Genomic DNA, 13,421 nt, shown 5'->3' with positions numbered 1-13,421 from the left:
GCTACTTTTGATATGGAGCTTCCTGTCCCTTCTCTTCGTGGGCTAGAAGTAATAAAACAGCAAGTGAGGTTTCCAAATGTTGCCTAGGGTCTCCCAATTGTTGAAAATGCTAGGTAGGTTTGATACATCTTAATTAGTCCTAATTTAGAAGAACAGGTTGGCAGCAAAGGTCCACAGTGATGAGGAGCAGGGCTAGTAGTCTGCCCAATAGGCAGTTTGCCATAGTAGTTAGAGGAGTGCCCCAAGGGAATCTCCGAAGCCTGGCTTCATTAAAAGCCTTGGAAATTCAGAAAGAGAAAGACTCGCAGTGAACCAGAGTATGGAAAATGGTTATCTTCCTACCAGGGGCAGTTGCGTATTATTTCAGCCATAAATACAAGTGGCCACCCATCCCTGCTACAGAAGAAGGTGAAAGAACTGAATGAACAACTGTGTGTGTGCACACATGCGCGTGCACGCTCCCACATGCATGCGCCCACACACGCACCTCTAGAACTTGGCACTGTTAGCAGGGAGGAAGTTTTCACAGATGTGGAAGAAATGAAATCTAAAAGGCAGAAATGAAAAAAAAAGCGAGGAGGAAAAAAGGCAAGGAGATGAACAGAAAGCAAAACTAGTGTCAAAAGAATGGCAAAGAAAGGCAAGATGAAGAAATTCCAGTACGATAACAATGACACGTATGAATCCGACACAATATCCATGGCTTTTGAAGGAGGAATATATGTTGCTCCACAGAAGAATAAAAAGAATTCCCAACAGGGCTACTCATGAGGTACACTATCTTCCTGAAGATGTTATCTGAGACATGGCTTCTACAAACAAAATTCAACATCTAATCATGATTTAAAACAATAACAACAACTCTCAGCAAACTAGGAATAGTCAAGGGCACCTATGAAAAACCTATAGGTAACATCGTGTTTAATGGTTAAAGATGGAATGCTTTCCCACTAAGTGTTCTTATTGCTTGCATTCAGTATCTTTCAGAGATCCTAGCAAGTTTAATAAGGCAAGAAAGAAACACAAAAGGCATAACATATTGAAAGGAAGAAGTCAAACTGTATTTGTGGCTGGCATGAGCATGCATGTAAAAAATCCTAAGACTATTACAGAAAACCATTAGAACTAGTAAGTTAATTTAGTAAGGTTGTATGATACCCAAGGTCAACATAAGGATGAATTGTATTTATACTGTTAGCAATGAACAAATGGACATTAAAGTATAAAAATAACGTTTGCATAATATAAAAATGAAATAGTTAGAGATACATTTAACAAAATGTGTATAAGATCCACACACTGAAAACTATAAAACACTGCTGAGAGAAATTAAAGAATTCGCAAATACATGGAAATATGTATCATGCTCAAGAATCAGAAGACTTAATATTGGTATGATGTCAATCTATAGATTCAATGCAATCCCTACCAAATCCAAATGGGCTTTTTTGCAGAAACTGACAAGATGATTCTGAAATTTATATGGAAAGATAAAGGACCAAGAATTGCCAAAATAATCTTGAAAGAAAGAAAAAAAAAGAACAAAGTTGGAGTACTTCCACTACCCAATTTCCAGACTTACAATAATGGCTCCGTAATTAAGACAGTGTGGTACCGGCATAAACATGGGCACATAGACGAATGCAACAGAATAGAGTCCAGAATTAGGCTATGTTTTGGAGGTCCTAGCAACGATCAATTGATTTTCAACAAAGGTACCGAGGAGACTCAATGGGAAAAGGTTCGTCTTTTCCACAAATGATGCTGGAACAGTTTAATATTCATATGGAAAAATAAGTGAATCTTGACCCTTACCTCACACAATGCACAAAAATAACTTGAAATGAAGCACAGACATACTAGCTTTATATTTCTGCATAACAAACTCAATAGCTAAACACAACACGCATTAATGATCTCACAGTTTCCGTGGGTCGTGGGTCAGAAGTCTGAGTACCACTTAGCTGGATGCTCTGTCCAGCTCTCACAAGGCTGTAAACTCTAAGGAAGAGGATTACACAGGATTACGAGCACTGAGAGATGCAAATCAGAGGGGCCAACCTAGGGTCTGTCTGTCATGACAGAGCTAAACATAAGAGCGGAAACTGCGAAAGTCCTAGAGGGAAACATAGGGGGAAATCTTTGTGAACTTAGGTTAGGCAAAAATTTCTTAGAGCACAAAAAGCATAAACCATAAGAGGAAAAAAACAATAAACTAGATTTTATCAAAATGAAAAACCTTTGCTCTTTTAAAGGCACACTTAAGAAAATGAAAGGGTAAGCCACAGTTTGGGAGAAAGTACTTACAAATCACGTATCTGATAAAGGTCTTGTATGCAAAATAGATAAAGACTTTGTATAACAATAATAAGACAGACGATCCAATAAGAAAGAGGCAAAAGATCTGAGTGGACACTTTACCAAAGAAGATACATGAATGGCCAATAAGCACATGAAGACATACTCACCATCATTAGTCATTAGGAATATGTAAATTAACCACAATGTGCTACCATTACATACCCACTGGAATGGCTGCAATTTAACAAGACAGACAATACTAATGGTCTCACTTATATGTGGAATCTAAAGAACAGAATAAATGAGCAAACAAAACAGAAGCAGACTCAGAGATACAGAGAAAAAACTGATGGTTGCTAGATGGGAGGGGGTTTGGGGGGCAGGGGAGAAATTAAAGGGATTAGAAAGTACAGATTGGCAGTCACAAAACAGTCACGGGGATGTGAAATACAGTATGGGGAACATAATCTAATGTTGTAAAGACTATGTAGGGTATCAGATGGGTACTGGACTTATTGGGGAAAATTTCATAGATTGTGTAGATACCTGACCCCTGTGCTATACACCTGAAGCTGATGTAGAAAAATACTGAATGTCAACTATAATTAAATATATGAATATAGTCACAGGATGTAAAGTACAGCATGGGGAATATAGTCAATGGTACTGTAACAGCTATATACAATGTCAGAGGCATAGACTTGGAGAGGGGTATCACTTTGTGAGGGGTGTAAACGTTTAACCAGTATGTTGTTTTATACACCTGAAATAAATATAAAATCTAAAATTAAAATAATAATAATAAATAAAATTATGCTTTGAATAATAAGGGAAACAATCTAGTTTGCAAAAAAAAAAAAAAGAAGACAATACTGTGTCAGTGAGGATACGGCCCACGCAGAACTCTTATACTTTACTTACTTTGCCAGTGGGAATGCAAAATGGCACAGCCCCTTTGGAAAAATAGTTTGACATTTCTTGTAAAGTTAAACATATACTAAGCATATGGCCCAGCAATACCTAAATATTTACATAAGACAAATGAAAACACGAGTCCACCTAAAGACCTGTAACCAAATGTTCATAGCAGCTCTATTCATACTGGCCAAAAACCAAAAAGAATTAACTCAACCGTTCATCGACGTGGACAAGTTATATTACAGCCACACTACCGAGTACTACTCAGCAACAGAAAGTCACCAACTGCTGATATATGAGACAATGTGGATGGATACGAAACGCATTCTGCTAAGTAAAAGAAGAAAACCACAAAATACTATATAAATCTACCCTCAGTACATTTCAAAGAACTACAAGTATTCAGACCACATGCTTTGACCATAATGCAATTAAGTTAGAGATCAGTTTTTAAAATAGCTAGAAAATGTAAATTTAAATTTAAAAATAGACTTCTAAATGACTGACAGGAGACTAAACGCCTAACAGGAGAATGAAATAATTACAATGGACATGAGAATATACTACAACTAAATAATACTAAAAATACTATGTTTTGAAACATCCAAACAGCAGAATAAATCCAAAGACAGAAAGAAGGAAGGAGAAAATGAAGAGTGATTATTTCCAGGATATATTTTAAGTGAAAAAAAGCAAGAGGCTAAATAGTGTATGTAGTGTGTGGGTTTTTGTTGTGTTTTTTCTGTTTGTTTTTTGGTGTAAGAAAAAGGAGAAATGTAAATGTGTGTATACGTGCTCAAATTTGCAAAAGAAGAAACAGAAGACTGAACTAAAAACAAATACTATCGTGGGGGGAGGGGACAGCACACTTGGCAGGAGACAGGGCTGGAAGTAAGGCTTCTCAGAATATACCTTGATATAAATTTGACTTTAAAATCATATGAAGTTTTTACTCACTAAAAGTCAATCAAAAAACCTTGAGAACGTAATTATTCTCATTCATTTCCACGTACTGACAAACCTCATACTGCAAATCTGTGGTGAGACTCATCAAGAAAAAAATGGAGGAGGCACAAGTGAGCACTATTACGATTTAAGAATGACAAGATAGACGTAACTACAGATATTAACTGGTAGTTTGAAATCTTCCCACACCAAACCACCAGACCCAGGTGGCTCTAGAGGCAAGTTCTACCAAACATTCAAGGAACAGGTAACTCCAATCTTATACAAACTTCCAGAGACCAGAAAAATCCAGTACTCTCAACTCACTTTACAAGACTAGCAAAAAACGAGACAAAGACAGCACAGGAAAGGAAAATTAAAGCCTAAATTCGTTCACACATACAGATGTAAAAATCCTGAAGAAAACATTACCAAACAAATCCATCAGTAAGAAACACACTGGATTCACACCAGCAGTGCAAACCTGGTGAATGCTGCAAAGTTGTATTAGAAAATCCCTTCTAATGGCTCATGCATTCACAGGTTTAAAGAGGTGGACAAAAAGTATCTCCCTAAAGGCAGAAAAAGGGGTTGATAAAATTCAGCATCTTAAAAAATGTGCACTAGGAGTGAGCCTACACAAAATCTAGAGTAAACATGATACTTTCTGGTGAAATATAAAAAACATCTTGCCCTTCCAAACACAGATCCTGGGCCCCACCCAAACCTACTGAATCAGACACTCCAGGCTCCCAGCCAGGGAACTCGTTGGTTGGCCCACGCCCTCAGGTGATTCTGCTGGGCTGGCTGCTCAAAGTCAAAGTGTGACTCAAAGCAGCACACCAGCCTCACGGGGCACCGTCCTGCCACTGAGGAGGGTTCTACCGCCCTCACAGACCCAGAGCCCGAATGTGAATTTCAACAGGAAGTCCAGGTGATTGGCAGGGCAGTCATGGGCTCCTGTCACAGCTGCTCTCCAGCTGGGCAGCATGCGGGAATCACCCAGAGTACTTTCAAAATGCAGATGTCTGATCGCCCCCAGATCAAACAAAATCTGCAGGTCTGTGGGTGGGGTCTGAGGAGCAGGTCCTTAAACCTCCCTAGGTGAAGCTAAAGAGCAGCCAGCGAGGCAAACCACAGGCTTTTCCAGCCCAAGGAAACTTCTATTGAGGAACTCCCACCCTCACCAAGGAGCCAGAGAAGGAGGTGGTCTTCGCATTCTTTGAAGATAGCCCCAAGAAAGAAGCTTCCATTTCACATGTATACCAAAGGTAACTTGTTAAGATGGCTTACCAAACTGAAACCCAGAAAAGAACTCTCTGGAACTCAGTGGGGATGCTGTGAGGATGCAAATGAGATGTATGTCATAGCACTGGGCAAAGGGCTTGGCCCAGATTACACCGACCATTAATCAACGTTTTACTGCGGCTGCAGTGCCACTGACAGTGAATCTGCTGACATCACCAGCAAATCAAGGCCAAAATGTGTCTCCAAGCTGCGCTGTCCAACACTGGAGCCACTAGGCCGTGGTGCTCCTGAACTAGTCCAAATTGAGGAGTGTGGTAAATGTAAAGTACATGCCAGATTACCACAACTTAGTACACACAAAGGGAGTGACATCTCACTAATTATTATTCTGATTACATGTTGAAATGATATTTTGGATATACTGGATTAAATCAAAATCTATTATTCAAATCGATTTCATCTGCTTCTTTACTTTTGTTCTAATTCAAGTTTATGGGGGTGACAATGGTTAGTAAAGTTACATAGATTTCAGGTGTACAATCCTCTATTACATCATCTATAAATCCCATTGTGTGTTCACCACCCAGAGCCAGTTCAAATATGTGCTTCCTTACTTTTTAATGGGACTGCAAGGAAAACGGACTACACCTGTAGCTCGAACTGTCTTTCCAGTGGACAGCACAATCGGCCAGGAAGCCAGGATGCGAACTGCTACTTAGTCCAGCTTTCTCAAACTTTCATTTCCGTACAGATCGCCTCGTGGGCTGATTAAAAGGCAGCTTCTGGCTGTGTAGGTCTGGGGGCGGCCTAAGATTCTGCATTTCTCCTACACTCCCAGAAGCCGAGAAGAAGCATCAAGACACTCTTTATCGAAAAGGAAAAACCGTTCGGTGGCACAGAAGTGATGGGAACCTCTGGAGGAATGATCACGTCATCTCAGAGTTGAGAACAATGAAGATAGGAAATGGCCAGCAGGGTTACACTCAGCCTCAACTTTCAAAAATCAGTTATCACGTCTCAAAGTGAGGGCGACAAAGAGGTGAGGACCAGCTCCAACTGTCCTCTGTGTGTGATGGCAATAGGGACTTAACACTCTCACAGGTCGGCACCACCAATGTGTGCAAGGAACACTTGGAGACCAGGAAGCTCAAAATGGAATCTTGACTGGGGTTTCTTCTGTCCTGCCTGCCGCATAACCAGTGTTAAAGGCAGTGCCCTCCTGGGGTCTCACCGAAACCCAGTACAAGTCTTCCTTCTCACTGTGACCCACAAAAAAGACTGACATGTCATGGCCGGGGGTCGCTGCTGTGCAGGGACATTTCTTACTTCAGTGAAACAGCTCAGGCCCATTGCAGCCCTGCTGGAATGAACCGTGACAGCACAGCCCATTCTGCTCCGTCCCCACCTACACCGTCTCAGGGCCATAAAGGCACTTAAAGGAGAGAGAAGGATATCGCACGCACGACCTGATGCCAAGAACCCCCCTCAGGACCCACTTCTGCCTCCAGCGCTCCCCGGAAGGGGAGCACAGGACACCCTGATATCGCAATCCGTTTCACTGTAAGAGGCTCTGGGAAAGTGTTTCCTTCTCACAGAAAGCTCAAGGACGTGATAGCAACATGTAACAGTGGTGACAACCTAAAGAAAGGCCATCTCTGTGCTGTCAACGTCTGCAGGCCAGGAAGTCCAAGCCAGAGGAGTTACAAACAAGTCACTTTTCTTTTTACTTTCAATTATTACCCTTCAACTTCCAGTAGCCCTTCCCGCCCCCAACATACCCACAAGCAAAGCTAAAAAGAAAAACGAACCTAAACGCAAACTGCTCACGACAATAGCCTAAAAATCCAGAAGCTGGGAAGAAAAGGGTGGGAAAGCAATGTGTGAGACCTCTCCCAGCACTGGACTCAAAGAACTTTCTTATTCATTTGCTAATTGCCCGTGGAAAGAAAAGCTAAGCATGAGCTCAGTTGTTTCATCTTGCAGTCAGGGAATATGATCCTAGACAGACAAAACAATTCCTTGAAATGAACACATCCAAACAAGTTCCAAACGATCCCCCCTTGTCCAGTTCAAGTCAGAGAATGTTTCCTAAATGTTTACGGCATGAGGAAGGCCATGTTAGGTTTCACCTGCCCAGAACAACGTCTCCAACCTCAGTCATCTTTATTACAAACTTGGAAGATGAACAAAATTAATACTGAAGTACGCAGGTGTCACAAAGAGTTGAGCAACACAATACCAAACGAATATACACGTAAGTACATGAAATTTCCAGGAACTACTTACAGAATCATTTCAAGATATGGAGAAACAAATTCAAGTAACACGAAAAGAGCACTTGTTGCGTGCCCTGTTCAGACAAGCAAGACAGGGTGGACAGAGAACAATCAAGTCCCTGGATTTCTTCTTGTCCTGGCCCCAGGAGTGCAAGCATCTAGTCTAGCATGGACGGAGCAACTCGACAGGGCCTCAAGCTGCACTGAGGAGCTCAGGGAAGGTGTTGATTTGAAATAAGGCAAGACTTCCATTCTGAGGCCCTGCAGAAAAAGGCAGGCAATATTCCCTGATAGAGAGGCCTTGCTCACCTTTTGATTGTTGGTTATAGAGTGCTATCATTTTAGGAATAGAGAACATGGAAGCTTGGAAGGTGTACCAGTGGCTTCAGGTCCATTTGAGAGAGGCAAAGAAACGCTTGCATATCTCAATGCTGACAGAAGAGGGAGAGCGAGAAGGCAGAGGCTCCACGGACAGCTACAGGGGAGATGGGCCAAGAACAGGAAGGACACTGCCCTCTAATACCAGTTCTCCAAATAGTGATGGCTTATGTAACACATGAGTGCAGTAATAATAATACCACATGGTCTTCAAAGAGTACTGAGGCGCACTGGACTCTCTGAAGAGCTCTCGGAATTTGGTAGGCCAGGTTTTCTTAACTCTGTCGTACAAATGGAAGACCCACCAGCAGTGAAGTGAAATGACCTGTCCCATGTCATAGAGTTAAGAAGAGGCAGAACTGGGACTTGAACCTGGCTTTTGAAATCCAAATTCAGGAAGCTTTCTACTTCACAGACACAAGGCTCTTTCCCACTCCTGTTCCTCAGGTAGAAACAGAAAGAAAGCACTAGCACAGGATGCCAATTTTCTAAAGAGAAGCTTGTCACATTCTTAAAAACAAAAAACAAAAGATGAAACGGTCCTGGTGCTCCTATGGAAAAATGCATTGTAAACATTTAAATGCATTTTTAAAATGCATTGTAAACATGAAAAACCAGCCTCCAACTACAGGATGGCAACTGGATCTCATCGGATGGACTCCAGCTGGGTCTCCTGGTACCTCTCGCTCTCAAAGCAGAGGAACTGGAAGAAGCCCTCTCTTGCTCTATTCTTGTTTGTAGAAACAAACAAAATCTGGCCTCAAGTAATTTAGTCGAAACAGTAAAAGGAACTTAACACTGCAAGAACTGCGAACACTGCTGCCAGCATCACCTCAAACTAAAAGCTCGAGTCAATAATGAAATGAAGGGAAACGTCCAGAAAATCAGGTTTACTAGATTCCCAAAATTTGATTAGAACACGTCTGGAATAATTTTTTTTTTGTTTTTAAAGAATGGAGTTCCGTGTAGTTCAAGTTCAACTTTTCTTTAGTGTCTACTATGTTAAGATGCTATTCTAAGCACTTAACAGGGATTATCACTCAGTGCTGCCAACAACGCTTTGAGGAAGGTACTATGATTATTTCCATTTTACAGATAAGGAAACTGAGGCACAGGGGCAAGTAACTCGCCCAAAATCACACAGGTAATATCAGAGCCAGGATTCAAATCCGGAGTCAACAGCTTCTAGGCAAATGACAGCCCCTGCCCACTGCCATCTGCCAAAAAGGAATAATGAACTGAGAAACCAGAAAATAAAGAAAGCAGAACTTCAAAGAGGTCAAAAACAGGGAAGGGAAATTACTAAAGAATAATGAAAACAACCTCTTATTTATTCTTTTATAACATCTTTAAAAACTTTAGAAATAACAACAATCTCTGGCCTTAGAAATCCTTTGGCCACCAGTTCAAAATGTCACCTATTAAGTTTTGAAGAGGCGCTGCTTTTCTCCTTATTTTGAAGCCTTCAATAAGAGCAAGAACCACATGTTCTTTCAGTGTGTTTAAAAGTAACTACACTTTGTTAATCCTCCTTTCACTTTGGGACAAAGAATACTGGAGTATTTTATGTAACTTTAACCATTTTTCAGAACCTGTACAATGAAAGCATTTGCTTTGAAGCCAATGAACACACAGCATATGAGAGAACTGAAAGGGTACTAAATAGATAAACTTTCAGAGTAAGCTAGCATTAATGCCATTTTATTGGCACTCTTGTTCTTAAGTTGAGTGCTTCTTTCCTCTAGCGCTACAGGCATACCTCATTTTGTTGTGCTTCCCTTTATCACGCCTCACAGATGCTGTATTTGTTTACAAATTGAAGGCAAGACCCTCCACCAGCAAAAAGATGACAACTCGCTTTATTGCGATACTCACTTTATTGCGGTGGTCCGGAACTGAACCCACAATTTCTCCGAGGTATGCCTGTAATTTCAAAATGAACTTGTTTCTTTACAAACCACACAATATGAAGATTGACAAGCATTTCAGATAGTAGGTTCCCAGTACAAACCAGTGTGCAGGAAAAGAAATCCTCGTGTAAGATAGCCTGAGGCCAGCAGACACTGGCACGGAATCAACAAGCCATACGGACCACAACAGTCTTCTGTAGCTAGAGCGGGGTAACTACTCAGATAGCAAGGGACTCGAAGACCACCTCTCTAGGTGTTTGAAACTACTCACTGTTTCCATGTAAGGGTGGGAAAATGCAAGTAAAAATGAGGCTGTGATGAACCTATCATCCAAAAGGCAATGGCTGGAGAAATGATGGACTCCATAGAATCTCTTTCAGACAGATTTACTTTGCGATTTATTTGCTGTCACGGAGCAGCAGTTGATAGTCTAAAACTACCCATTCAAAGTAATGCCCAAGTCACTCTCATTCATACCAGCCTGTTTTATTGTCATCAGAGAGTTCCAGAGCTCTATTTTTCATCATACCGCTCATCTCCACTAGAATATATAGCAATGTCTGTGTGTCTCTGTGTGTGTGTGTGTGTGTGTGTGTGTGTGTGTGTGTGTGTGTGTAATTGTCTGCTTCCCCACACATTAGCTCTGTAAGGCTGGGACCTCATCAGTGGTGCTGTCTGCCATCTTCCCAGTGTGTGGGACACTGTGGGAAGACCATGGACATTCTGGGTTGAACAAATGAATGAAACCACTGACAACTTGATAAATGTGTTAGAACTTTAAGGGAAGGAGACCAATCCTCCTTTAATAACTGTACTGGAATGTAACAGCCCCAATGAATGTTCTCCACTTTCAAGCACCTCAGGAGGCTGCTATACCCTGGCAGCACCAATGGTTTGAATCTACTCCATGGTATGAAATCTCTCAAGGATAGATTTGGTTTCATGAAATAGCCAAAAGTCATTCAGAGTCAAATTTGGTGATTAAGTGGTCATGCCTATGACATAATGGTGGTATGTGGGATGCAAGTAAAATGTGTCTATAAATTAACAAGCCTGATTCTTATTTATAAGGCTGGTAAACTGCTTTTGAAGGAAATTCAAAACGGCATGAACTATAGCAAAATCGCTGGCTCAGTCTCAAGACTCTAAGGTGGATACTTTACAAGGAACAAAAACTGAGCTGTGATTAAAAAAAAATGTACCCAGGCTAGACAGTCACCAAGATATCCCCTAGAGACCTGGTGTATGATATTAGCCTTGCCATGAAGTTGCCAGGAAGCCTGGGTCACATTCGTTATCTTCTCTGGGCCTTGGTTTCCCCATCTGAGAAACAAATGAACTCTATGAACTTCAAGGTCCCAGTCAATTCTAATATGCCATGATTCCATCCTTGTGAAGGTTTAGTATGTTTCAAAGTCAGTTACAATCCACTTCGCCTCATACTTTGTATGCATCTAAAAAGCCCATAATGTAATTTTTGCAGCAGATTCATTTCATCTTTGCTTAGGCAAAAACTAAAATTAGTTTTCACTTCCTGAGTGCAGCAAAAGACAGTTAAGGGAGGCAACTCGGCAAAGGGCGCTTGCTCGTGCCTGTGCATACTTCCGACTGCGTATCAGGGAACTAACCGTTCCCTTTCAGATCTTCCCTCAACTGTTGCAAAAACAGTTAAACCTCCCGTATGAGACACAGAAACACTGGCCGAGAACGCCGATCGATCGAGGCTTTGCGGCCAATGACGGGCTGCGGCCGCTCGACAGGACCCACAGGGGATGCGGCGGGCACACACCCCGCGCGGAGAGCCAGGGCAATAACCAGACAAGGCGCGTCTCCGGGGAGGCAGGGCGGTCGCCCGGCGCTCTCGCCGCCCCGGGACCGGGAAGTAAAGTCAGGGCAGCGGCCGTGACGCCCCCTCCCCCCACTCCCCGGCCCCAAAGCCCCGATTCCAGACCCGACCTTCGCCTGCCGCGGGCCCGGGACCTTGGGCGATGAGAACCGGGAAGCCGGAGGCACCTGCCTGCTGTTCCCCGGCCTCAGCCCTGGCCGGCGGGGACAGCCAAGACGCTCGGGCGAACCCACCCACCCCCGAGGGTGCTGCGAGGCCCCGCGGGACCCGCCAGCCCAGAGGGGTCCCAACTTCCTCCTCTCGGCCCCCCCACCACGGGTCCCCGCAGCGTCCGGCTGGGAGCCAGGACAGCCGCAAGCGCGCACCCACCTTGGGCTCCGGGCGCCACCGCCGTTGCCAGGCTGCTCGGCTCCCGGGCCCCGCTCCGCCCCCTCCAGAGCCCGCCCCCTGCTGCCTCCCCGCCCCTGGCCACCGCCCGCCGCCCTCCTCCGCACGTCGGTTGGCGAGGGTGCGTCACGTGACAGGGGTTGGGGCGGGCTGAGGGCGCCAGGGAGCCTGGGGAGCCAGTCTCAGGGGCGGGGCTCTTCGCCCGGGGGGCTGCTGGGAAACCCTTTGAAGGGTCTGGCGCGTGGAGGCCGCTGGGAGTTGTAGTTCTAAATGTGGTGCCCGGAATGGGCAGGGCCAAGATGCTAGAGGGACCCACCCCTGTAAGGGAAGTTGGAGTAGACTCACCGAAGGGGCCGCTGGGAAGCGTAGTCCTAGAACTCTTGGCTGCGTCTCACTGTTTTTCTCCAAAAAGGGGAAACCGAGAGGGAAAACTTCCCTAGATAAAACTTCAGCGATGTTACTAAATTTAGCTAATATTGGGTATATACGGTTGGCTGCGTGAAGTTGAGATACTATAAGGGGAAAAGAAATTTCACTGACTGATACAGAATTTGCAATTCACAAACCCAGCTAACAGCTGACGCATTCTTCATGCTGTGCCAGCACCTTTACAAGAACTCTCTTGAGACTTAGTGAAAGGAAACATTTCAGGACAGAGTTCCTTCCACTTTTTGAAGTTTGGAGCAGGCGACCATTAATACAGTAAAAAGAAAGGGAAAGAAAAAAGAGAAAGAAGGAAGACAATTTCAGGAAGAGAATTCAGTATGTAATTAAAAAAATACTTGGGCACAGAAGAATATGTGTAATATTTCTTGTGCTGCACAATAATTACACATAAGCAGTTCTGGTAAATGATGGTAAATAGGACTGCTTTAACATGACCTTTTCCCTCTTATATCTGTTAGTACTCCAGCATCTAAAAGCAGCTGTTTTACGTGGTACCAATATACATATGTATGAGTGTGTGTATAATCCTGTATCATTATACACACACACACACACACAATATTAACCCTGTGGAAGAGTCCAGACTTCTTAAATGGGTAACAGGACCTTCAGACTCCAACCCCACCTTCTCTTTAGCCAGTTCTAACGCGTCTCTTCTCTCCCCTCACCCCAGCTTCTGGTCTACTCACAAGGAGCTTGTTTCTATTCTCTGGATGCACCAGGTTCTTTCCTCTCTCCAGCCCTTCACACATGTTGTTCCTTTGT

At 43.3% G+C, this 13,421-nt stretch overlaps 1 protein-coding gene across 10 annotated transcripts in view; it reads right to left on the bottom strand.

Annotated features, from left to right (window-relative positions):
• Window positions 1-12,277, bottom strand: part of MTM1 (myotubularin 1) — a 95,524-nt gene extending 83,247 nt beyond the window's left edge. For 4 of the 10 annotated variants that reach the window (XM_074323264.1, XM_074323269.1, XM_074323273.1 and 1 more), the window contains exon 1: window positions 12,192-12,277. The gene's annotated coding sequence lies outside the window, so the exon portion shown is untranslated. Of the gene's footprint in view, window positions 1-9,941; window positions 9,990-12,191 lie in introns of those variants that run through there. The other 6 variants (XM_074323266.1, XM_074323271.1, XM_074323270.1 and 3 more) reach the window with 5 other exon arrangements.
• Window positions 12,278-13,421: the final 1,144 nt, after the last annotated feature.

The sequence above is a fragment of the Rhinolophus sinicus genome, chromosome X (assembly GCF_036562045.2).
Source record: "Rhinolophus sinicus isolate RSC01 chromosome X, ASM3656204v1, whole genome shotgun sequence".
NCBI classification, from domain to species: domain Eukaryota; kingdom Metazoa; phylum Chordata; class Mammalia; order Chiroptera; family Rhinolophidae; genus Rhinolophus; species Rhinolophus sinicus.
The sequence above is the reverse complement of the archived record's forward strand: the minus strand, read 5'-3'. Positions and strand labels throughout refer to the sequence as shown.